The sequence below is a fragment of the Pinus tabuliformis genome, chromosome 6 (genome assembly GCF_031772625.1).
Source record: "Pinus tabuliformis cultivar Carrire ecotype Pingquan chromosome 6, CPIR1, whole genome shotgun sequence".
Taxonomy (NCBI): Eukaryota; Viridiplantae; Streptophyta; class Pinopsida; order Pinales; family Pinaceae; genus Pinus; species Pinus tabuliformis.
The window spans coordinates 247,483,982-247,508,771 of NC_142292.1; the positions used below are offsets into that span (position 1 = coordinate 247,483,982).

A 24,790-nucleotide genomic window follows, 5' to 3' on the forward strand; every position below is an offset into this window, starting at 1 on the left:
AAGTGGCAAAACCTTTGCAATAGATCGTCCTTGAGGCCTTTACAGATATTCTTTAATAATCTAAAGAAAATATTTTCACGCAATAATGATTTTCCATAGGTTATCGGGAAAATTCCAGGGCTTTCAAACAAGAAGAAGTTGAACTAGTATTTCATAAGGCGCTGAAAATGTTAAAGAACTTTAATTTCATCAAATCAATAAACTGTTAAATACAAAAGAAAATGACCTGTGAAGGAAAAATGCAGAATTTTGGCGATTTTTAACTATTGTTTTCCTAAGGTACTGAAATTCCAAATAATTTTGATTGCATCATAACAGTTAAATTTAAAGGGGAAAAAACGCAAAAACCTGTTCCGGAATTCCCCGTTGCCTGGTGTAAAATAATGGCGATCGCTGCTGATGCCCGGACCTCGAAATTGCAGAATAAAAATCCTTAAAGCAAAAGGCTCAACATTCTGCCTCGCAATTGAGATTTCCTGAATTTAAAGTCGGTCTATGGGATTGGATCGTCTCATTTGAAATCAGAATCGGACTACGAAGCTTCTAGAAGAGCAAGATTGAGTCATTTTCAGAACAAAGTACCTCTCCATAAATCTGCAACAGTAGGTCGCCTTTATCAATCTGCTGACATCGTGTTTTTGCCTTTGGTTTCTGTTGTCAACGAAAAACAAAGATATGATATACGGCCCTTCTCGTGGCTTTTTCTGATTTATTCTCCATAGCTTTCAAAAACGAATGTTCCATTCCCAATATTTTTTGAAAATAAATTGGAACAGGATTTGATGTGAACCAGTAAAACTTCACGCTGGATATGAGCTCTTCTTGAGACTTGAGACTTTGCCGTAAGGTTGGTATTGTATTGTACTGTAAATGTTTTTCGGCCGATGTTAACAACCAAACCCAAGATTCAGAGAACCATCCAAAATCCAACAACCTATAGATTAAAAATTACCCATATTATCAATCTTTACAATGTCGGAAATTTAAAATAACCTTTAAAATTGGTAAATCTGAGCTGTCAAATATTTTTCCACCTTTGGCCAAAAAAATCAAATTGCATATCTGAGTCAACTTGACAAACATGGTTGTCATTTGTTATTCTGTATGGGATGTGATTTCTCTAAAAGAAATCAAATTGCATATCTGAGTCAACTTGACAAACGTGGAGTGTAAGTTTTGTTATTCTTTAAATTAATTAAAATATATTTTTAGGTCGTGTTTATGTGTTTTTAGTTGATATTAAGATGTTATATTAAATTAAAATATAATTTATGTCTATTTGTACATTGAAAAGTGTGTTTTAGACAACAACAAAAGTCACAATTTTACTAAAAAAAATATATTGCCAAAAAACCATTTTGTCTACTAATTAAACTACTACATAATTTTTGAGTGTTTGGGAGCTTTAGAGCATGTATTAAACATTTCAAAAGCATAGCAATATTAGAAGCTAACTCAACTTTAGGGGAGTGTTCTCACATTGAGAAGTTGTTCATTTGAGTTTAACATTTAATAGGTTAAGAAGTTTTATGTAGCCTATTGGAGTGACAAAGTTATATCTTATTTTATGAGTTTTAACTATTTTCACTAAGCATTGTTCTATTCCAATAAATACGTTCTCTCTGTTTTTTTTTTTTTTAATTTCAATTTTTATTTATTTATTTTTATTTTTTATTTTTAAAGAAAAGAAAATATTTGTATTGAAAGTGGTTAAAAATGGTAATCAATCACATAGAAAGCTAACATGTTGTTTCAAAAAGATCCTATCGACACCAACATCCTTCCCCATTTTCCACTACAATCATTAATCTTTTCAATGCTATTGTTGTTACAAAAATACTTGTGGGTATACTACCTGTAGAGAAAATTCAACATACATGTATATTTAAAGAACATAAATAAGAGATTTGATGCCAATTGAATCCTTTGAGAATCGACCAACCTTTTCCTTTTCATTTGCACCTTTGAGTTAAATAGATTTTTGGGGATGGACTTCTTGTCACCATTGGTTAAGATTCTACTAGGGAATTTTTGTTCTTCCCTACTATCTTCCAATCTTCCTTTGTATGTGATGGGGTCTTCACTATTCCTAATTCAAAAGAGTCTTGATTTGGAGGTTTGACTTGCTCTAATGTATCTACTTCTTTGACTTGATCCATCCAACTTGACGTTGTTTGTGAATTTAGCCAAGTCTTTGCTCCCTAACTTGAATCTTGAGAAATAATTTCCCCCTTTCGCAAAATTTGAGGTTGTTGAAATTAGGATTTTGGATTCAAATTTGTTGGTACCAATCAATGCAGAGATGCAGGGTTTTCTTTTGAGGGAGTGTTTCTTATTTTCTCTAAAATAATTGTTGTGTCCATAGTATCTGTTGTCGCAAAATCTAGTAGGCCTAGTACAAAGCCTCACTAAGTGAGGCTCGATCTTATGGAAACAAGAGAAAGGGTTGCCATTGTCACGTAAACATCCTTTCTCTTGTTCTTTAGTGCTATTAAACCACAAGGGATGCTTCCCTAGATCACCTAATAGGATATTATAATGGATGTATTCCCGTCCTTGACTTTCTCTTTTCCAGGGTGGATGATGGTTCCGTCTATCACCAAGTGCTTGAAAAGAAAACTCACACGGAACAATATTTGCATGCCAACTCTTATCACTTTCCAGCTCAAAAATTCGGGGTGCTCAGCACTCTTTACCCGTGCTCGTAGAATCTCTAATGATATCCACCTTGAACAGGATAAATCTCATCTTCTTGAGGTTTTTATAAAGAATGGGTATAACATATCTCAAAGCCTCAAGGCCTTTCACAAGGTGTGCAAAGTGCCAAGAGTTAAACCTGCTCATGTTGATCCTGTCTCTAAGGTTCATATCCCGTATATCCAAGGAACCACAGATAGGATTGCCCATATCCTTAAGAAGATTAATGTCGCTTCCTCGTTGATGAGCCCCAAAAATGGATAATTATTTGGGCTCATTCAACCTCCTAATTCGACTTAATCCACCATTCTCATTAGTTTATTGCATGTTTTTTATTATATTTATGCTAGTAGAGTGAATTGGGTTAGTCATTATGCCAACAAGTCTAATGTGTGCTTTGTGTAGCCTTTTTGGTCAATTTGGAGACAAAATCAATGGTTGAAATGAGCACTTGGCAGCCAAATTCGTGGAGAGTATTTTTAGGAAGGTGTTCCCCTCATTTATGGGCCCTTACCTCGAATTCCTCACCATCAGCTCGGAGTTCAAGGGCCACCAAATCAATCAGAACAAGGGCAGCCAAGCAAGTCAAGTAGGACTGTTGTTAACTACAAGTCTTGGGCAGCCGAGTCCCTAAAGTTTAGGAGGACTGTTGGGGTCCTCAATTTGTATAAATAAGAAGGCTTAGGGCCTCATTTTGGTTAGCTAGTGGTTAGTCATTTTGTAGCCAATGGTTAGTCATTTTATAGCAGAAGTTAGCTAGTTTGTAGTTCGATTTTTATGCAGTAGATTAGCTTTGCTTTCAGCACATTTTCAAGTTTCCATTGTGGACAGTTTTGATGTAACTCTTCTTTTCTTGCTCAATAAAGATGAATCCAGCTTTGCACCAGCTCTGAATCTCTCTTAGGAGGCTGTAGCTCTTGGGGTTGGGCCCATCTCAAGCGCCCAGTACCTCCTTTGTTTACTTTCATGTGTCTTTGCTGCATTCTTCGAGTAAAATATGCTATTTAGATTTAAAACTTGTTGTGTTATTTAGGTTGCTTTTGATGATTAAAGTAGATTTTCATGTTCAGATTGATTTGGATAGATTAATAAACATAAAGTATCCTTGGAAAAAGGGGCTCAAGCACCTCTGATCTTACCTCTCCCTCAGTGGGATCGTGAGTTGGGACAAAGGTGACCTTGCTGCCCACAAAAACGTTGTTTTGCTTCACCATGCAAGTATTAGTGTTGGATTCTTAGTTGTCAAACTTGATATCAGTTTTGATTGCATGCTTAGGGTTATGATTGCTTAGTTGCATAGTTAGTTCATCTGATTTTGTGCAAATAAACTTCTGTTCCATTTCTTTTGCTATTATCCAGGTCAGATTAGGTCAAGGTAATTAGGTTCTTGATTTTCCAAGTCTTCATTTGTTAAATTCGAAAAATAACTTGCAGAGCACCTGTTATCCTTCTCTATCTACCCATAATCCATCAGATAATCTGCTCCAACCCTTAGTCCATGATTTGTACCCTTCATTTGCCATACTTTCCCCACCTTGCCCTAATCCCTACATTCTTGTGCATCATCGCTTCCTCCATCCTTGAACAAATCCAATCGCTCCTTAGCCTCATCCACCAAGCCCTAGACCTCTTCACACCCCTATTTCACCTCCATACTCATTCCTCCATCTTTTTCCCTCCATCCATGCTCCAAAATCCCATTTCGAAACATCCTGTAGAAGCATTACAGAACATCCTGTAGAAATCCTGAACATCCTGTAGAACCCCTGCAGACTTCCTGTAGAAGCTCATAAACACGGTTTCTTGGCAGTCAAACTTTGTGAGACTCTATGGAAGGGTGTTAGGGACCCCTTAGACCCTCTCTGAACCTTCCCAACCTTTCCCAAGCATTTCTCCTCCTTGATCCACCTCTGCACAGTCAAAAATAGTTAGAAGCACATGCATGATAATTCCAACAACTTAATCAAAAATACAAAAAGATGTTTTCTTCAGATAGAGGTAGTCTAGACACATGTATTTTACCTTCATAGAAGTAATGGCATCTCTTTCAGTAGTTTGCATGCTCTCCTTTGCGTCAGTAGGACTAGCTGGTAGAATTAGGGTTTGTTAGGGTTTGCGTTTCTTTTTGGCTTTCAGCTTCTTTTTGCAAATTAGATCAGCTTCCTTCGAGTTAGCTTTCATTCATCAATTAAAAAGCTTCTTCTAAGAGCTCATAGAAGTTGGCTTAAGCTCCTAGCGGACTTGTGCCAGCTGACCAAGTGACAGCTGCGGCAAGACCTAGTACTCGTGCATACAGCACCGTCGCTTCCAAGTTCGTTACGAACTACCGGGTTGATAAAATTAAAGAAGGGAGTTCCAGGAGTTGTAGCATTATTGCTACAATACTGGAGCCCACCACTCGTTCAGGCTCTCCATAACATTAAGAATTCGTCGGGATCTGTTAAAGACCCTAAGGACATGAAGGGCGTCTACCTTGTTCCCTGCTCTTGTGGTATTCCCTATATTGGGGAAACATGTAGGTTTATTAAGCAGAGAATCCATGAGCATGTTGCAGATATTAGACACAATCGATCCCGCTCATCAGCCCTAGCCGAGCATGCAGAGAAAACAAAACACCATGTTTGCATTGAAGAGTCCAAAGTCATTGCCAGGGTTGATCACTTCCACCATAGGAAGCTTCAAAGTCATTGCCAAGGTTGATCGCTTCCACCATATGAAGCTTAGGGAGGCGATTGAGATTGAAATGCATTCCAAAAATCTTAATAGGGATGACGGTTGGACATTAAGTAAGAGCTGGATTCCAGCTCTCACTTCTTGATTCCTCCCGCTCCTCTCCATGGTTATTGTTATTTCTAGCTTTTCATTTTATTTATACTATTGTTTTCATGAATCTTTTTTCATGTTTCCTCCCTTTCATTCATTTTATGTATCTACCTTGTTTCCCCTCTTAACCTTCATTTTTCTGAATTTTATAAAATTTGAGTCTTTCTCTTACTTTTATTTTGTGCATTATTATTAGTAGGTCTCTTAATATATCTAATGAAGGTATATAACTTTTTATATTTAATTTTAATTAGTAACCTCTTTTTCATTTTTATATTTTGGTTTCTTTAGCTTGTGTTCTCTTTCTTAATCTTAGGTATATATTTGGATTAAGTTAGCACTATTACTTTTTTTATGAACTGAACATCTAATTAATTATTAAAACATTAAAATAGAATATTAACTCAATAATAGATTTAAGGACTTTGATAATAATATTTCACTTACCTTGAAATAGTGAATAAAATATTTTAAAACAATTAGTTTTAAATAAATATATATTATTTTAACACTTTAATTAATTATTAAAATTAATATAATATTTATTTAGTCTTAACCGCTAGTTTCTAAACAAATATATAATATTTTATTTTTTTATATTTTTTTTCCTAAGTGCTAGTTTTTAACCAAATATATTTTATTATTTTTAATATTAACTAATTTACAAACAGCGAGTTTTCAACAACTAATTATGGGCAATGATGCATCCATACTATTTATTCCTTAAGATCCTTTGATTCTTCACATTGTCCTCAGGATGGGCCACATTAGTTGCCTCGAAACGTCCATGATGCATCCATACTATTTATTCAACAGCTAATTTTGGGCAATGATGCATCCATACTATTTTTTCCTTAAGATCGTTTGATCCTTCATCTTGTCCTGAGGATTGACCACATTAGTTGGCTTGAAAGGTTGACCAAATTGTGATCATGTGATTAATCCGAAAGACATCTATCTACTATGTAAATATTGTCGCAATTTATTTATTTATTTTTTCGAAATTTTTTTTTTTTATATAAAAAAATATATAATTTTTAATTTTTTAAAGATTTCTAGACAATAAGACTTAAAACCATTATGAAAATATACTCATTATAAACTCAACATATCACATACATAAATTAAATCCAACTAAAAAATAACAACATTTCTCCAACATATAAATATAAATTACATCCGATTAATATTAACTTTATTAACTTCCTCTTCACCAATATAAATAATTTAGAATTATATACATGAATTTATGAATTCCAATACGATTGTTATATTAAAACAATTTGTGAATTCCAAAAATGTCCAATTCTCAATTCAACTTAAAATAACCTTGGCTTGGCTTCTACAACAATATGGAAGTTGGTTTTTACTATGTAAGCAATATTACATTGATCGATGGTGTGTTTTTATATATAAGATAATTAGTGCGCCTTATGTGAAAATTTATAAATATAATACCAAAAAAATCATAAATATAATAATAAAATTCATATGCACAAACATATAGGTTGGAATTGGGGAATTTGATACCATCCAAAATTCCCAAATGGTTTTTTCTTTAGAGAGAAAATCAAGATGTATATTATATTCAGGAAATATAATGGGCTGATAAATACAAAGATCCAAAATTCCCAAATGGTTACATTGACTACGTTTAAATTTTAATCTAAGTTAAAATGGTTGGACATGGATGCATGTTCTTTCGATATTCCCAGCTTTCTATTGTCACTCTTCTTCAAAAAGTGATGGCTCGTATAAAAGCAATATATCAATATAGATATTATGTCTAATTTTATAATCAACCCCTTGTTTTCTATATTTCATGATTGATTATTTTCACTTAGTCCATTATTTTATAATATTATATTAAATTTAAATTTTCAAATTTATTTTTTTATTTTTTTATCTTTTATCTTTTATCATTAATTAATTAATTTATTGAGTAAAGAGATTTTTTATAATTTAGTATAAAGAGATGTCGTTCTCTCTTCTTATCAAATGTGGGGTAATATGATCACATCACAAAGGTTGATTTCTTTCTCTTTTTTCTAGGGTTTCTTGTCCATTATAGCTTTTAATTAATACAATTCACAGATGTATATTAGGAGTGTTCAAAGACTGACATTGGCATCAATGACAATCATATTCAACAATCTCCCCCTTTGTCATTGATGGAAACACACATACTCCCCTTTCGATTAGTGCTCCTCCTATATCCATGCTTATGATCTTCCTTTCCCGATTTCTCTCCCCCTTTAACATCAATGGCAAAGGGTAACCCCCCTGATGAAGTATATTTCTCTGACCTCATGCAAAATGCATTTCTTCCATTAACTGTTTCTCTCTCCTTGACATGTTGTGCCTCTCACGACTGGCCACAAGTTGATTCCATCTGCTAATATGCTTCAATGACTTCTTTTACAATTCTTATTGATCTCAATCTTGAAGGGTGACAAAACTGTCTATGAGTTCACTTTTCAAATCTACACAAAGTTGACTAACCTACCCATAATACCAATCATGTTTGCCATTCCAAATCAAACTACTTGAAAGATAGATCTTCAATTTGTAGTTGTTTCTAGTTAGACTCCCCTTTTTCAACATTCACAATACAGGGAGTATGAAGCTGGATTGTTCACAATGATATATGAACATGCTTTGTTGTAGGATCATTATGAGACTTGCCATCATCCTTGGTACCTATAGATCCATCATGGTCTTGTGACTTTACAAATCCTAAGAGGATGACTTTTGAGATTTCTTCATTCACTTGATCTTCTTGATTTTTTTTTTCTTATCCAAACCTTCTTGTAGATGATATCAAAGTTCTCCTTCATGGAAGACTCCATTATGTATCTACAATTGCAAGCTATGTGTCCATAGTTATTGCATTTGTAACATTCAATGTTGAACTTGAATAATGGAGAAAATGACATATATTTTCAACTGAAGAAGCCTCTTGGATATTAGTTTTGTGATCCTACAATCTTGGTTCTAGGGTTTTGATAATGGTCTTGATAATCAACCATGTCATAAGCTTTGCAATCCCTAGCCTTATGTCCGAATAATGGAGTAAATGACATATATTTTCAGCTAAAGAAGCCACTTGGATATTTGTCTTGTGATCCTACAATCTTGGTTCTAGGGTTTTTATAATGAACTTGATAATCAACCCTATCATAAGCTTTGCAATCCCTAGCCTTATGTCCAAAGTTAGTACATGAAAAACAATACCTAGAAAATATATGATTGTACCTAGATGAAATGTCTTGCCTTGATGATCTTATGAAACATTCTTTCTTGGAGGTGGATCAGTCCTTTGTTGTTCCTTGTCCTTGATTACTTCAACATTGCCTCTTGGAGCATCAACACTTTCAATCTTATTCTTCCTTCACTTCGATTTGGCCTTTGAAGGATTTTTCTTTCAAAATTTTCTTCAATCTTGCTTTGTGGGGGCTTGGAACTTGTGCCTTCATTACATGGAGCTTCACCTGCTTCTTTTGCCTTCATATTTAAGCGAGCAATTTCTTGATCCTTTTCATTAATGACATGATTCTTCTTTTCAATATCTTGTGGAGCTTCAACTGCTTCTTTTGCCTTCATATTTAAGCGATAAATTTCTTGATCCTTTTCATTAATGACATGATTCTTCTTTTCAACATCCTGCATTTGCAAAAAAAGCTCTTGTTTCTTTTGAGTAACTTTTGTCCTGCACTTCAAAACAGTTTCCTAATGTTGGCTTGTTAAGATTTTGTATCTCGTTTTTGCTTCCTCAACTTGAAGTCTTAGGAGGGAAATTTCTTCTCTTTCTTTGTCAAAATCCTGCATCTATTCCTTCTACCATTCATTTTCCTTTCTGAGACTATTTATTTATGCCAGAGCTACATCAAGTTCCTTTTGCTTTTGAATAACTTCAACTTCAAGTATTTTATTTTGCTTCCTTATTTTTTTAAGATCACTTAAGGCACTGATCAATTCTCTCTCCATGTCCACTTTTTCTTCTTCTTCTTCTTCTTCATCACTAGGATCTTTGCTCTAAGTATCATCATCATCTTCATCTTGACCTACATGATTCTTTAAGTAGAGATTTTGAAGCTTCTCTGAAAGATGCTTGGCTGATGAGCATTGACCTATATTGGATATCACAGAATATGGAAAAGCACTTAAAATGACATTCATTGCTTTTATATTATACCTCCTTAACTCATCGGTAGATGTTTTTCTAGAAATAACTGAATACCATGCATCATATATGTTGTAGTGGCTACAACTACCCTCCAAAATTTTGCCTTAGCTTCATTTTGAAGCCTCCCTACCAACCATCCTTAACAACATGTCTTGCATTGTCAAGTACATAGGCTTCATTGATTTTTCAGTAGCTTGCCAGCGTGTGCATGTCAGTTTGTTTCTCTCCCCTCACAGGCTGCCATTCCAGACTTAAGTTAGTTGTTGGCTGAGCAACTCCCTCAGAAAATTGCGCAATTCTGGAAGGGAACCAACCTTCCCTCCAGAAATTGCGCAAATCTATTGGGCAGCCTACTGGGCTCAGAAATAGCGCAATGCAGTCAGACAGTCTTCCTTGGGAAAATTGCGCAATCTGACCCAGCACTGCAGCTGAGCCCATAAATTGTGCATTTCTGGGCAACAATCACTTGCTCCTCCCAGAATTTGTGCAATCCCTCTGGGGCAGCCAACCCAGCTCCTCCTAAAAATTGCGCAAATCCCTCTCTTAGTCAAGCAAGCTGTTGCATGTGCCTTCAGGTTGACTGGTTCCACCCGAGACCCAGCAAACTTGATTTGCATGCATGGGTTGTTTTTCCCGAAATAGAAAAAAGCATCCCTGTATTTTAGGATATATTTTTAACAGCTAGAGGTTACATGCAAAGATCGTTTTAGAAAATTTCCTCCAAGTGTCAATTTTTCCTAGATTTGTGGCATGCGCGTCATAAGCCTCAAACTTATTTATTCGATGCTTAAGAGCTCATTCTTCACATCGATCTTGGAGCTCTGGCATCCCACAACACATCTAGGAGTCTTCGGCACATCCAGCTCAACGATTTTTGGGTAAGTCTGCTTTACTTGTCTTTTGCAGCATTTCTATCGCTTTTTGTGTTTTGGCTTGTGTGAGCATTGTCTGCTTGATTTCCATGAATGCTTGTTGTCATTTGCATGCATGTTAGCCTATACAAGCATTGTTTCAGGTTTCGTTTTCATCTCACAACTGTCGCATGCATGACATTGTTTTGCACGAATGGTTGCCGATACGGCAACTCGTTTCACACACATGCATGTTTTCCCATTTTCTGAATCTTGCATTCGCTATTTGCATGCATGATCATTCACCCCTGCTTACACTCAGTTTCACCATGCATTCACATCTTCATATATTTTCAGTCGCTTCTCGGTGTTTCTGGGCAACCTTGGCCCGGACTTTGCCTTGCCCGAACAACATTGTGCATTTCTGAGAGGGAAGGCTCTGCCTTCCTCAGTCTGAGAAAATGCACAAATGTGGCCAGAAAGTGTCCTCCAGACTTACTTTGTACAATTCTGAGAGGCAGTGTCTGCTGGCCCAGAAAATTGCACAATGCAGTCCCTGGGTCTGCATTACTTGTCACCTGAAATTATGCATTACACAATTTCAGCACCCAACAGGCTAGTCTGGATTGCGCATTGCACAATTCCAGCAGTCAACTAGCCTCTCAATAGTCCGGACTACCTTTTGCGCAATTTCGACAGTCAGTCTCCTGACCTCCTAGTGAAAATGGTGCAATCCTTGCCAATAGTCTCCCCGGGTATGTTCCATGTCAATCCTCAAGTTTGCTTTGGTTTTAACTTACATATTCCTTTCCATGCATGTTCCCATGTCTCCATATATAGCATGTGTTTGTTCGTCTCTCAGCAGTTTAGGATCAATGGCCTCCAAGATAGCAGGGTCCAAGGACACTGACAGAAGTGTAACTGGAGAAGCAGTTGAGTGAGTGTCTATGAGTTTTCCGATTTACGAAGACACCAAGCTGATTGTAGACAAAGACATCAAGCTGAAATGGCAGGAGATCAATGATACATTCTCAGGCACATTTGGGGAAGATCTTGAAGACCGCAAAGTCTATGTGAACATTCACAAATCTAGCTTGTACAGATTGCATGCAGGTTTCCTGCGTTCCCATGCACAGACATGATACATTGGATCATCTCGCACACTGATCCTGAGACGATGGTGTTAAGCAGTTCCAGTAGGACGAACATTGCTACCTTCAGGGCATAGGACTATCAGCAGATGTACCACTTGCTGAAGCTAGTGCTCACCATGGAGACACCTTTCAGAATACCCAACAGCAATGAAAACTCCAGGGATATCTTAAAGAACTAAGTGAAGGAGCCAGCCAAGTCCAGGATGACACCCAACCATATTTACATGATGAAGATACTGCAGAAGGCATATCAGTAATTGGTTATCTTTGCATGTATTTTGTATGACCAAGAGAGCACGGAGACCTTCCCGCAAAGTTGGGTGATCGTGTTGGACCAACTAGCCAGTGAAGGCAAAGAATGCAACTAGTCCGACATGTTGGCTCATAGGCTGAAGAAACAGGTAAAAAGAGCTCGTCAACCGCCCAAAGGCCAACAAGCAGAAATCTACATGTCTGCATACATCTTGGATGCAATCTGTGCCCGTCAGCAATTCTCGGGCTTGAAGTGGGCGTGGACATCAATGGAAACCTCTGTGAACACTTATTGCAAACTGTTTTCTGAATGCAGCTTCCGAGGGGTCATCACATAGTTGTCAGACCATTTTGTCACTCGGGTGTACAAGATGATATTTGAGCAGGATCCACCTTGCATGTCGAAAGCAGCAATGAAGGCACTGATCGACATAGTAGATTGGTATGGCTCACCTTTTGGCACCTTCATACGGATGTACAGTGTGGAAAATCCTCCACATGTTTTGCTGAAGTTTTCCATGGACAAGCTCATCATGTAAGAAGTGTCATACCACATATTGGCAGGATTGTCAACTAGACTGCATCAAAAGAAGAAGGCACCTTGGCCCATTCTTCTGTTGCGGACCGGGTTGTACGAGACATAGAATCTCAAGCATGTGGATGTCCAGACAGAAGAGTTCAAAATATTTACTTTCAGCACCAGAAGCTTCAATCCGTACGACCCGCATTGCTTTGCGAAGGATCATTGCGCGAGATTGCAATTACCTTGGATCCACGGGGCATGTCATTGGGCTGAGGAAGACCCATGGAGATATTGTCACAACTTCTTTGGGCCCAATGAACCGGTCGACATCAATGTGGAATGGTTAGCGAAGCAGCGTGAAGCAACATCTAGGAGAGCACCATCAGCATGAGAAACAGAGGGAAACATACCTGCACGTGACAAATATGCCAAGCATGGAAGGTGGGTAAGTTTAACGGGGAGAGAGCTAGGCCCATAAAAGTCATTATGCCTAGCTTGCGTGATAAATATATTATTCTATGTAAGAAAAATCTCTTGAGGGGTTCTCATTTTCCTAGAAGAAGATTTAACTGTAAAACAATAGGAGGAAAGAAGGGAGGAAATTTTAAAGGTTAGGGCAGCAAGAGATGAAGGAAAGAGAGCATGGATTTATAAAGGCAAAGTTGTGATAGCGTAATTTGGACCTCCTTCCAGAGCAGAGCAACAAGATGGTAATAAAGAAGAGACAACAAACTATTCAACAGGAAATCAAAAAGCAAGGTCGGTATGGGAAAATAGGGACAAAGACTCAAATGTGAGTCTTTCATGTCAAAATAAATAGCAATCAAGTCATACCCAAGTTTTCTTAAGATTAGTTTGTTGGAACTGTAGAGGTTACCCATGGAGACGAGGACCTAGGTTAGGGCCTATTGCGGAAAATAGAGACATAATTTGCTTCATAGAAACACATGAGCATGAAGGGTGCAAGACACCTTTGTTTGAAGGATACTGGAAGATGGTAGTGTGGAACAAGGCAGTAGAGAATGGAAAAGGGCATGGGGTTATCATGGTTTTAGTAAGGGGGAAAGAAGGTCGTCTCATTCAGTTAAAAAAAGAAGACTCAAATAAGTAATTCATTTGGTTTAAAATATCAGAAAATGGAAACCACATAAGAATTGCAGCATGTTATTTTGCACCACAGGTTTCAAAAATCTACAAAGGTAGAGGGCTTGACCACAAAGATCCATTTGCAGCTTTAAAAGCGGATATTGCAACATATTCGCAGCTAGGTGAACTCCTTATAGTGGGTGATTTCAATGCTAGGACTGGAAGTGAGCAAGCTAGCATTCTTTGTTGTAAATATGATTGTGACCCTATTTGGCTTACAGAAGAAAGTAATTATCAGTGGGAAAGTATTTTAGAGGACAAGGGTTGCAATCTCTTTGGTGAACAATTTTTTACTCTATGTGGGACCTTTAGTCATCTGTAATGGCTTGACTAGATGGGCAAAGTCCGGTAATTTCACTTGCAATACTTACAATGGAGCAAGTGTGGTAGATTATGTACTTTTCTCGCATGGTTTGTGTGAGAAAATGGAAGAAGTTTCGGTTGGAGATGAGTTGTGGGATTTGAAATTAGATCACAAACCAATTTATTTATGTTTCTCTTGGATTGGAAAGAAACAATTAGAGTAAAAAAGTTAGCATATCCAACAAAATCTCCCAGAGGGCAGAATTATTTTGACCCCAGAAAATTGTAATACCTTCAAAATGACGTTAGAAAGGCTCTTTGATAAGGAGAAAATTACAATTCACAACCTTCATAGTCATGAATTAACACATTTAATTCAATGCGCACTTGCAAAGTGCAAAAGAACAAAAATTAAGAAGTCTGAAACAAATTGATTTCCGATTAATTCTTGGTTTGACGAGGAATGCAAAAAGGCAAGGAGAATGTGGAAAGGGTCAAACAAGGATAACATAAAGCTCAAATCTTACAAGTAGTTATTAAGCAAGAAAAAGGCCAATTTCATGGTTTCAAGGAGGGACGAACTAATATTCCTTGGGAAAAATAATCCCAAATTATTTTGGAAGGAGCTCCAACCGAAAAAGATACAAATTGGAAATAATATTACAGCTTCTAAATGGTTTGACTATGCAAGACAACTCTATGAGCAGGTTCCCAAGGATGACCCTCCCCCCTCGGTCAACACTGATATTGAACTCTTCACGGTACAAGAGGTAGAGATGGGTATCAAGAAGTTGGGTGTTGGAAAAGCAAAAGACTTAGTTGAACTCCAAGCAGAATATCTAAAGTGGGGCTCAAAGATTCTTGCACCTCACATTACAAAAATCTTCAACAACATCATACAACAAGGGCTCCCCACAGATTGGACAACTAGTCTAGAAATACCTCTTTTCAAGATCGTTGACGTCAATAATCCCTCCAATTATAGGACCATCATGATAAACCATTTGTTTTCAAAGCTCTTTGGAAGCATGCTAGAAAACAAAATTAGTAAGTGGGCAGAAGAAAGAGATAAGCGTGCTAAAGGGCAAGCACGATTTAGACCTAAAAATTCCACAGTTGATCATTGCATAACTTTAAGCACATCATTGAAAAATTTTGGGAGAAAAAGGAAGAAGTCTTTTGTTGATTTAAGAAAAGCGTTTGACTCGGTTCCTAGGGATAAAATTTGGCAGAGAATGGAGGAACTTGGGGTTCCTAAACATTTGAGAGCAGCTGTGCAGAGGCTGTATGAAGAGGTGAAATTCAAAATTAGAACTTCAGCAGGCATTTTTGAAAGTTTTAGAAGCGATATCGGGGTCAAGCAAGGTTGCCCACTGTCTCCTACTCTTTTTGGTTTATATATCGACAAACTTGAGGAGTGGTTAAATTCACAAGGGGGTGATGGTATCTATTTGTGCAAGTTTGTTATAAGGCTTCTTTTGTATGCAGATGACCTTATTCTAATTGATAAATCAGCTCTTGGTTTGCAAGAGCACTTACTATCCCTTGAGCATTTCTGTAGAAGTGTGGGGATGCAAGTCAATATCAGCGAAACGAAAGTAGTGGTCTTATCTAAGAAAAGTAAACATAACCAGCATAAGTTCTACTTTGAAGGAAACATTCTGGAAGAAGTTGCGGTTACAAATACCTCGGATTTGACTTCAACAAAAATCTAAGCTGGAATGGTTGAAGAAAGAAAAGAACTTTGGGGGGTTGGAAATCATTTTATGCTTTTCAAAATAGGTGTAGAGAGGCAAAGTTATGGGACTGGAAGATCACTCAAACTCTTTTTGGGCTTCTAGTGATTCTGGTGATTCTCTATGGTTGTGAACTGTGGGCTAGCAGTACCTCCGACATGCAGTGGAGACAAATTGAGAAAATTCAAAAGCGTTTGATTACAAACACATTTAAGATTAAAAGTGCAGTTCCTTATGACATCTTGTTAAGTGAAATAGGGACTGCTCCTATTGAAGCAATTGCTATGGTGCGAGTCATAAGGTATTTAAAAAAAAATTGAGCAAATGGAAGAGGATAGATGACCTAAGGTTGTCTTTAATGATAGATTGTGCAAGAGCAAAAAAACTTGGATGTAGCAAAATAACAAATGGTTTAGTAAATGGGGTATTTACTTGAACGTGTGTCCCATAAACAACAAAGAGATAAAAGCTTTTGTTATGGAAAAGTTCCACAAACGTACTTGGGATAAGGAGCTAGGAAGAAAGAAAAATTGCTATATTGAAGTGTTTAATCTCACTCATAATCATCAACCAAAAGTATACATAGAGGCCAATATCTCTTGGAGAGCCAAAATTCTTATTGCTCAGTTAAGGACTAATTCTCATCAACTTTGTTGTGAAACAAGGTGCTGGAAAAGGCCAAAGGAAGTGTGGGAGGAAAGGGTATGCATTTTTTGTTCTTCCGGAAAAGTGGAAATAGAAAAACATTTCATTTTAGAATGTGAGGCCTTCAAAGACAACATGGAAAGTTATGTAGATATGCTGGCAGCTAGCTCTTGGGATAATCTATTTAGCGAGGGGTTTGTCGAGACGCTGGGAGCATTTATTGTGAAGCTTCACAGAAAAAGGGCCGAATACATCAAGCAGATGAAGAAGCAATCTGTCCCATAGACTATCTTTAGCCTCGTGGACATTAAAATAATTTCTTTCTTTCTTCTTCTTTCTATTGTGATATTTTAATTTTATACTATTTAAGTAAATTGAATATGTTCTTTATGTTTTGGAATAATTTTTATTTTATTTTATATTATTTAATTAAAATTGAATATATTTTTTTGTTTGGAAATAGTTTTTATGATATATATATTTTTATTTATGGCGATGTGAAATTTTAAAATTAAAAATAATAAATATATTAAATTAATTTATTATTATTTTGAAATAGTTTTTTAAAAGTGTATTTTAATTATTTTTAAATAATTTTTATTATTGATAAAAATTATAAATTTAAATGGTTTACAAAATATTTAAGTAAAAGAAACTTACAATTTCTAAAAAATTTTAATAAAAAATTAACATATAAAACAATTAAATTAGATGTCGTGACCTAGGGGTATCTAAGTCATCAAAATCATCCAGGTATTGCATTTGACATGGGCCACACAGCTCTTTGCACAACTAGACTTTCACTCACACAATTTCAAACTAAATACTTTTACACATAAAGTACTTTAAGAGAACATCCGTTATTTAAAAAAAAATTATTTCTATTTGTCTCAAATATGATTGGTTGAAATGTCTCTCCTCTTATTGTGTAATGATGGCAAAAATTGACCTTTGAGTACTCAATTATTAATTATTATGTACTATATCACTAATTACTATGTATAATAAATATAAATAATTTGAAAAATAACATTATATATTAATTACTATGTACCATAAACACAAATGGTTTGTAATTAAATTCAAAAATTCCATTTTCTCCTTGGCGTAAAGTATTGAATAGACAATTTTTATGGGTTTTATCTTTTAATTTACAAAAAAATAATTTAAAAAATATAAATTTGAAAAAAATATGTAAAAATAACATGTGTACAATTTGTACAACTCGGATTATATCAATCTATACTCTAATGACATGACATGTGTACTATAATATGAACATTATATAATGCCATCATTCAATATTAAATAAAAAATTATTAACTTGTTATCATTCTCTTCAATATATATATATATATATATAACCTTTACCAACCAACAAAATGTTTAATTATATTTAAAAAATTAATAAAAAAAAGGTTAAACAAATATTCATATAATTCATTTTACAATTTTATTATTGTTTGGAGTACATACAACACATCATGACATTAAAATATTTTATTAAACTAACCGGTAGGGAACGCTAGCTATGCGGCCTTGTTTATTTTTATGTAACTTGTAAATAATCTATTTATGCATTACTTACTATAAATGTTTAAAGGTTACATTTCATGTTATTGGCTTTAGGGAGACTCCTTTGTGGCTAAGGGTTTGACTATATTTGGTTTGTGATAAACTTGGTTTTGGGTGGGAGCTTTATGGTAGTGATTCTTGTGCTAGAAAAGAGTGGTTAGTAGTTCGAAAATAGGGATTGAGGTATTTAATGGAAATTTTTTGAGCTATGGAAGCTCAAGATGGAAGAAATTTTGGTAGATGAAGATCAATGGGTCAATATGGATCTCGATATTGTACCTATAGAAATGTCAATAGAAGACTCGACAAAGTTGGGTCGAAAGGAAAAGAGCACATTATGATTGCATCTCTTAGAATTAGTATTACTAAATTCTCAAGGGGAAACTAAGACCAAGGCATTATGGGAAAAGTTAGGGGCTTCGTATCAATCTATGTCCTTGGTAAACAAACTTTTCCTACATAAGGATCTATATAACATGAATGATGGAGACCCGATGGCAAAGCATCTAAATTCCTTCAATATTATGGTAAGCCAATTATTATTTGGTTAAATTAAGATTTCTTATGAATATTAGTGTATTAATTTACTATGTTCTTTACTAAACTCCTAGGATAGTCTGGTTGTAGCCATAGTAGTAATGTAACTACTTTAAGCTTTGATGATGTTGTCTCATCCTTTTTTCAAAGCAAATGTGATCGAAAAACACAAAAATTTAGAGCACAAGTTCCCTATATGTAATAAGACATCCTTGGATATAAATAAAAATAAGTCCTCAAGTGGGAGATCTAAATCTAGAGGTAGATCTATATCTTTAAGAAAAATCATAAAGAAATGTTGGAAATGTGGTAATTAAAGGCATTACAAGAATAATTTTATATCTAGAAGCATCAAAAAAGGGAATGGATTTAATGATGGTCCCTCCAAAGAAGAGAATACCATATTATGTACGAATAATCAACTTAAGAGTTGCTTTTCATATAATTCCCCATAGTGAGTGGTTATATGAATATGAAACTCGTGATGGAGGTGACATTTTCCTTAGAGATAATGAATAGGATCATAGGACGATGAAATGTCAAGTTGATGTTCAAGTGTGGAAGAATTAAAACACTTCATGGTATTCTATGCATTATTGGGCTGGCTAGAAATTAGATATTTGTAAGCAATATGAGTTATGTAGGCGTAAGTACTCTTTGGAAATGAAACCTGCATGATGGTTCAAGGAGTAATGGTGTTGTTAATGGGAGTTTGGATTGGAACTGTATACAAGCAATTGAGAAGCACTACATTGGCATGTGTAACAATTCTCCTATTCATGAGGGTGGAAAAGAAGAATACAAAACTTCTATTATCTCTAGAGAAAAGATGATGTTGTGGCATTGTAGACTAGGGCATATCAGAGAGAAGGGAATTCAAGCACTAAATGGTAAATATATGGTTGAAGGTATGTTTGATTGCATTATAGGCATTGAATTCTATGAACATTTCATTTATGGTAAACAAAATCGGGGAAGATTTTCAATAGGTGCTACAAGAGCTAGGGTAATTTTAGAGTTAGTACATAATAATGTGTTTGGACCTGTGCATGTTCCATCATTAGGTAAATATGTAAACAATGTTTCATTCATAGATTATTTATTGAGGAATACATAAATTTATTTCCTTTAGATGAAATATGATGTCTTTGATAAATTTAATGAATTCAAGGTTCTTGTGGAGAATCAAAGCAAGAAGAAAATCAAGGTGTTGAGGACATACAATGATGGATAATTCTATGGGAATGAGTATGAGGAATTTTTGAAGAGGTGTAATAAAGAAAGGTAGAAGACTACTTCATACATACCTCAATGAATGGGGGTACATAAAGGATGAACAAGAATATGATGGAAAAGATAAGGAGGATGCTCAATGATGTCAGGTTAGGACAAGAATTCAAGGTAGAGGTAGTGGATACTACACATTACCTCAAAAATTGATCACACTCATCAACATTGGTTATAAAGATTGGACATGAGGCATGGAATAGGAAGGAACCCTCTCTTAAACATCTCATGGTTTTTGGTTGTGATGCATATGTAGACGTTGTATAGGAGAATAGGAGTAATATGGATAAGAATGTTAAAAGTGTATATTTTTCGTGATAAACATGTTCTAAAAGTTGATAGGTTTTGGAACTTAGAAACTAAGAAGGTTGTTTATAGTTGAGATGTCATCTTTAGAGAGGTCAAAGATGTTGTCAAACATGAAATACTACCAAAGGAAAAGGAACCGAAAGCAGTGGAGCTCGAGTTGTAAGATGAAGAATCTAATGCATCAGAGGAACATGATTCAAAATAATAAGAACCTCATACTTCACTATTAAGGAGATTAGTTTGAGAAAGAAGGAAACTAGACATCTATACTCCACCTAACCTCTATTCTAGTTTTGCTTTTTTCTATTACAAATGATGATCCTATAACTGTTAGGCAATTAGTGTATTTAGAGGATGAAAAACATTATAAAAAGGCCATGGTTGAAGAATGGTATCCTTGGAAAAGAATAAGGCTTGTGATCTAGTTGAGTTTATGGCTAGAAGAAATTCCACTAGTAGCAAATGAGTGTTTAAGAAGAAGTTAAATGTAGAAGGTAAAGTGGAGAAGCATAAAATTTGGTTAGTAGAAAATGCTTATTCCTTGTTATAAGGAACTCATTTTTGTGATTTTTTTCTCTCTTGTTGCTAAGTTAGTTTCTATTAGGTTTATTTTGTTTGTTGCTACTTCTTTTGATCTTGAAGTAGAATAGATGGATATAAAGATAACATTCTATCTTGTAGATCTAGAAGAAAAAATGTACATGAAATACGCATAAGGTTTTGAATGAAAGGAATGAAAGAGTTAGTTTGCAACTTGAAAAAGTCCCTATGTCAGTTAAAGAAATATCCAAAGTTGTGGTATCAAAAGATTGGTAATTATATATCTAGACTTGGTTTTACAAGTAGTAAAAATGATCACTATGTGTATTTCAAATAAGTTGGTTATTTTTATTTATAAGGTCTTATATGTGGATGATATATTGTTGACTAAAAACAATAGGGAAATCATAGAGGATGTGAAAATGTAGGTTTCCTCTTATTTCACATGAAGGATCTTAGTGCTACAAAATTTTTTTTGGGTATGGAAATTAAAAGAGATTGGGAAAATAAGAAACTCTAGTTGAATAAGAGAGAGTATGTTGATACAATATTATGGAGGGATAATATGAAGGAATGTACACTGGTTAAGGTCCCCATTCTTGTAGGTGTAAAATTATCTAGATAATAATGCCTTAAGACATAAAAAGAGGAAGAGGACATGCCTTATGTTTCCTATGATAGTGTTGTTGGCAATTTAATATATGCAATCGTCTGTACTAGTCCATGCATTGCATTTGTAATAAGAGTTTTGAGCAAGTATAATTAAAAACCCAAGAAGTAGCATTGAAGAGTTGTAAAGAGGGTTTTCAGGTATTTGTGTGGCATTACAAATTATGGATTTACCACCAAGGAGGACCTAGAGCAAATAGAGTATTAGACATAGATATATTTGTTGACACAGACTAGGTTGGAGTTTTGGATTATAGAAGATATATAAGTAGTTATGTGTTTATCCTATTTGGACGAGCAATCAATTGGATAAGCAAGAAACAAATTGTGGTGGCACTTCCAACTGCAAATGTTGAATACATGGAATCCATTCCTGCAAGAAAGGAAGTTGCATGGTTACATATATTGGATTTGTACACCAAGTTGTAATATTAGATTATGATAGTCAAAGTGCAATCTTTCTAACAAAGAACCCAACTTATCATTCTAAGCCAAAGCATATTGATTTTCGGTATCACTTTATGAGAGACATGGTTGAAGACAAGAAGGTGTTGCTAGTGAAGGTGGAAACTTTGAAGGATGTCACAAATTCATTAATAAAGTTTGTAAGCATTGAGAGGTTTCCTTAGTGTAGAGAAACAATTGGAATTACTACCCTAGATTGTTGATCGTGCAATCTTGTTACCTCTTGTATGCAAATAAAACAAGGGGGAGTATATTGGGTATGTGTTACATTCTTTGCATGACTAGGCCCACATGTGATTTGTATGTGTTGAGTGCAGTGTGGGAGTCACAGGAGGAGTGATGGCCCCTGCAATTTTTTTGGCCAATTTTTTACATTCTTTTTTGGTGGTTTTCGACACATTGTTTTCACCTTTGGTAATTATGTGGCGCATGGTTTTCTAATCTTTGTTAAGGAATTAAGGTTGTAATGTAAACGGGGTCAATGGATTAGGGATTTTAAAGGCTACAAGATCTTATATATTATATTGTAAATAATGGTTTCCAGGTCAGATCTTTGTGTATTATGTGTGATCGCCATTGTTTACTTTTTTTGTTTATGAGTACTTGTTTATATATTGCTTATTGTAAAGTTATAAAACTTACATTCCTTTCATTTTATATGTTTTTAAAATGTTTTTCTAAGTTATATGTTTATTTTGACCATATATAAAGTAATATATCTTCAAAATTGAATAATGTTTTTTTGGATGGTTAACTTATTAGGTAGAACTTGAATATTTTTGCATTTTCAAATCACTACTTTCTCCTTATCTTTCCATCTTGTCCTAGCTACTTGGCTTTGCCACAACTTTTTTAATACAAACCTTATTTGTTATTATACTTGCTTTGCCACAGCTAAAACAAAAATTGTTGTTTACCACAAAGTGTATATAAATTATAATAAAAATAAATTAACATATGTGTAATAAAACGAATATAAATCTATTTTAATTTTAGATATTTTTAACATTTAGAACTTTGCAGGTTGAATTCTTTTGAGTTTGTCTCCATGGTCAGAGACTTAAGATAAATTTATACACATATATATTATATTGATGATAATGATGTTTATTAATGTTTTTTGAGATTAATATAGGTACACAAAACCTTTAAAAAAAAGTAAAAATGCCTTGGTTTGTTTTAGAATTTTATTTTGGTATTAGAAAAGTTATAGGAGAAGTGTTTCTAAACCTCTGTAGTTTTAATTAATTAAAAGATTAAAAAGGTTAATATTGTAAGAAATATTTTGAAATTGAGATTTAATGTAGGTATATGCAGAACATTTTAAGAGAAAATGTTTTTCATTTTCAACTCTCTTAGTATCATAAAGGTGACAAATTCTTTTGACCCATGGTGTTTTAGGAATTGTCAATTGCCCTATTTCACTTTGGAGCTCATCAGAGTTTGTTTTTATTTTAGGAATATTTATTATCTTCTTTATTTGTTAAAACAAAGAGATAGTTTTGATCTTCTATATGAGGGTTGACCACCTCCTTGTAGTATCTTAATTTTCCCTTATTCTTTTTCACAACACAATTTCTACTTAAATTTAGATGTATCAACATTTTTAATATTATTGTTATTTTGCAAAGTAACCTCTTCCTCAATACCCCAATGATTTATCCAAGGCTTGGCGTCTTTATGTCAACCCTGCGTGATCCACATGTGGTTTTGACTAGAATTTGAATCAACCTTAGGAAGCTTCATGTCTTTGATGTTGTTTATCTTGTTCTTGCACATTAAGAACCTAATCATATGCATTATCTCAATGAGGGAAGACTCACTTACATGAGAAGGATATGATAGGGTGCATTTCCCTTAATTTTAATTTTAAGATTATAAATATAAAATGCTTTTGTATTTTTTCCACCTTTCTCCATGATTCCCTAGAGATGTTGTTGCCCCAAACTTCACAACCATATAAAATATTAATAGTGATAAGAGCCTCAATGAAGAATTTCTTCTTATCCGAAAGCTAAAGGTTTGTGTAATTACAATTGTTTTCAAGCCCATAATAAGTTGTCCACCCTCCATTTATTATTTTAGTAATCTCAGTTCTAGTTCAGTTAGTGATGAAGATCAATTTCAAGATATTTGAATAAAACATCATCCTCGAAGCTATTATTGTCATACATGAAATTAGTGTGAGTAATATTTTTTTGATTTGATTATCATAACCCCTTTTTGTTAGTGTTACAATGATTCTCACGCTAAAGCAAAAATCCTCGAGAATATTACCTGCTTGTTGAGATGAAAGTAGCTCCTTGCCACATGAATAATATTTGTTAACATAAAGAAGAAGGACGATGACTATTCTAGCTAGAGACATGTTGACATGTCTTGCTTCTTCCAAGCAACCCTCTAACCTCTTGATGTATATGCCAAAAAAGTTAGGGGATAGAGGACAAACACTACTTCTCTTATATTAAAACTAATTTCTTATAACTATCCCTTAGTATGCCTAAACTTGGAAATATTGTTCTTGTAAAACCTTATTGTAGCAACTCTCACTTGAAAGGAACTTTTAGCTCTTTTAATATATTCCAGAGGTTAGTATTGGGTATTGTATCAAATGTTTTCATAAAGTCCATAAAGCAACAAATGAGATTGGTTTTATCATTTCAACAATTCTTTGCAATAATCATAAGCATAACAAGATGACCCACATGTGAATGATAACTCCAAAATCTGGCTTGGCCTTTAGCTCTTTTTTCATGGTTTTCTTTATTTTTGCACTGGAACAAGAACATTTATATTACTATAAATATGTGTTTGAGTGTAGTCAATACATCAAAATTCCCATAAACCCTACAAAATTCCCCAACAAAAAAATGTATTTGCAGTACATAAAAAAACATGATTAAATAGTTTTTAAAAGATCAACTTCCTCGCTGGAGACCCCTTTTCGTTTTCTTGTCCCTGTGCCATTTGCACCTTTGTCAGAGTTCTCGTGCTGTTCATTAGGGTCGTCGCTTGGAATGCCAACCAAAATTTCTTGGAACTCGACAAATAAGCTATTACTAACAAGCTCTAAACCTCTAGACATCAGGTTT

At 34.7% G+C, this 24,790-nt stretch overlaps 1 protein-coding gene across 1 annotated transcript in view; it reads right to left on the reverse strand.

Annotated features, from left to right (window-relative positions):
* Positions 1 to 922, reverse strand: part of LOC149258314 (uncharacterized) — a 56,040-nt gene extending 55,118 nt beyond the window's left edge. Inside the window, exon 1 of the mRNA XM_089410136.1 lies at positions 349 to 922. The gene's annotated coding sequence lies outside the window, so the exon portion shown is untranslated. The remainder of the gene's footprint in view (positions 1 to 348) is intronic.
* Positions 923 to 24,790: the final 23,868 nt, after the last annotated feature.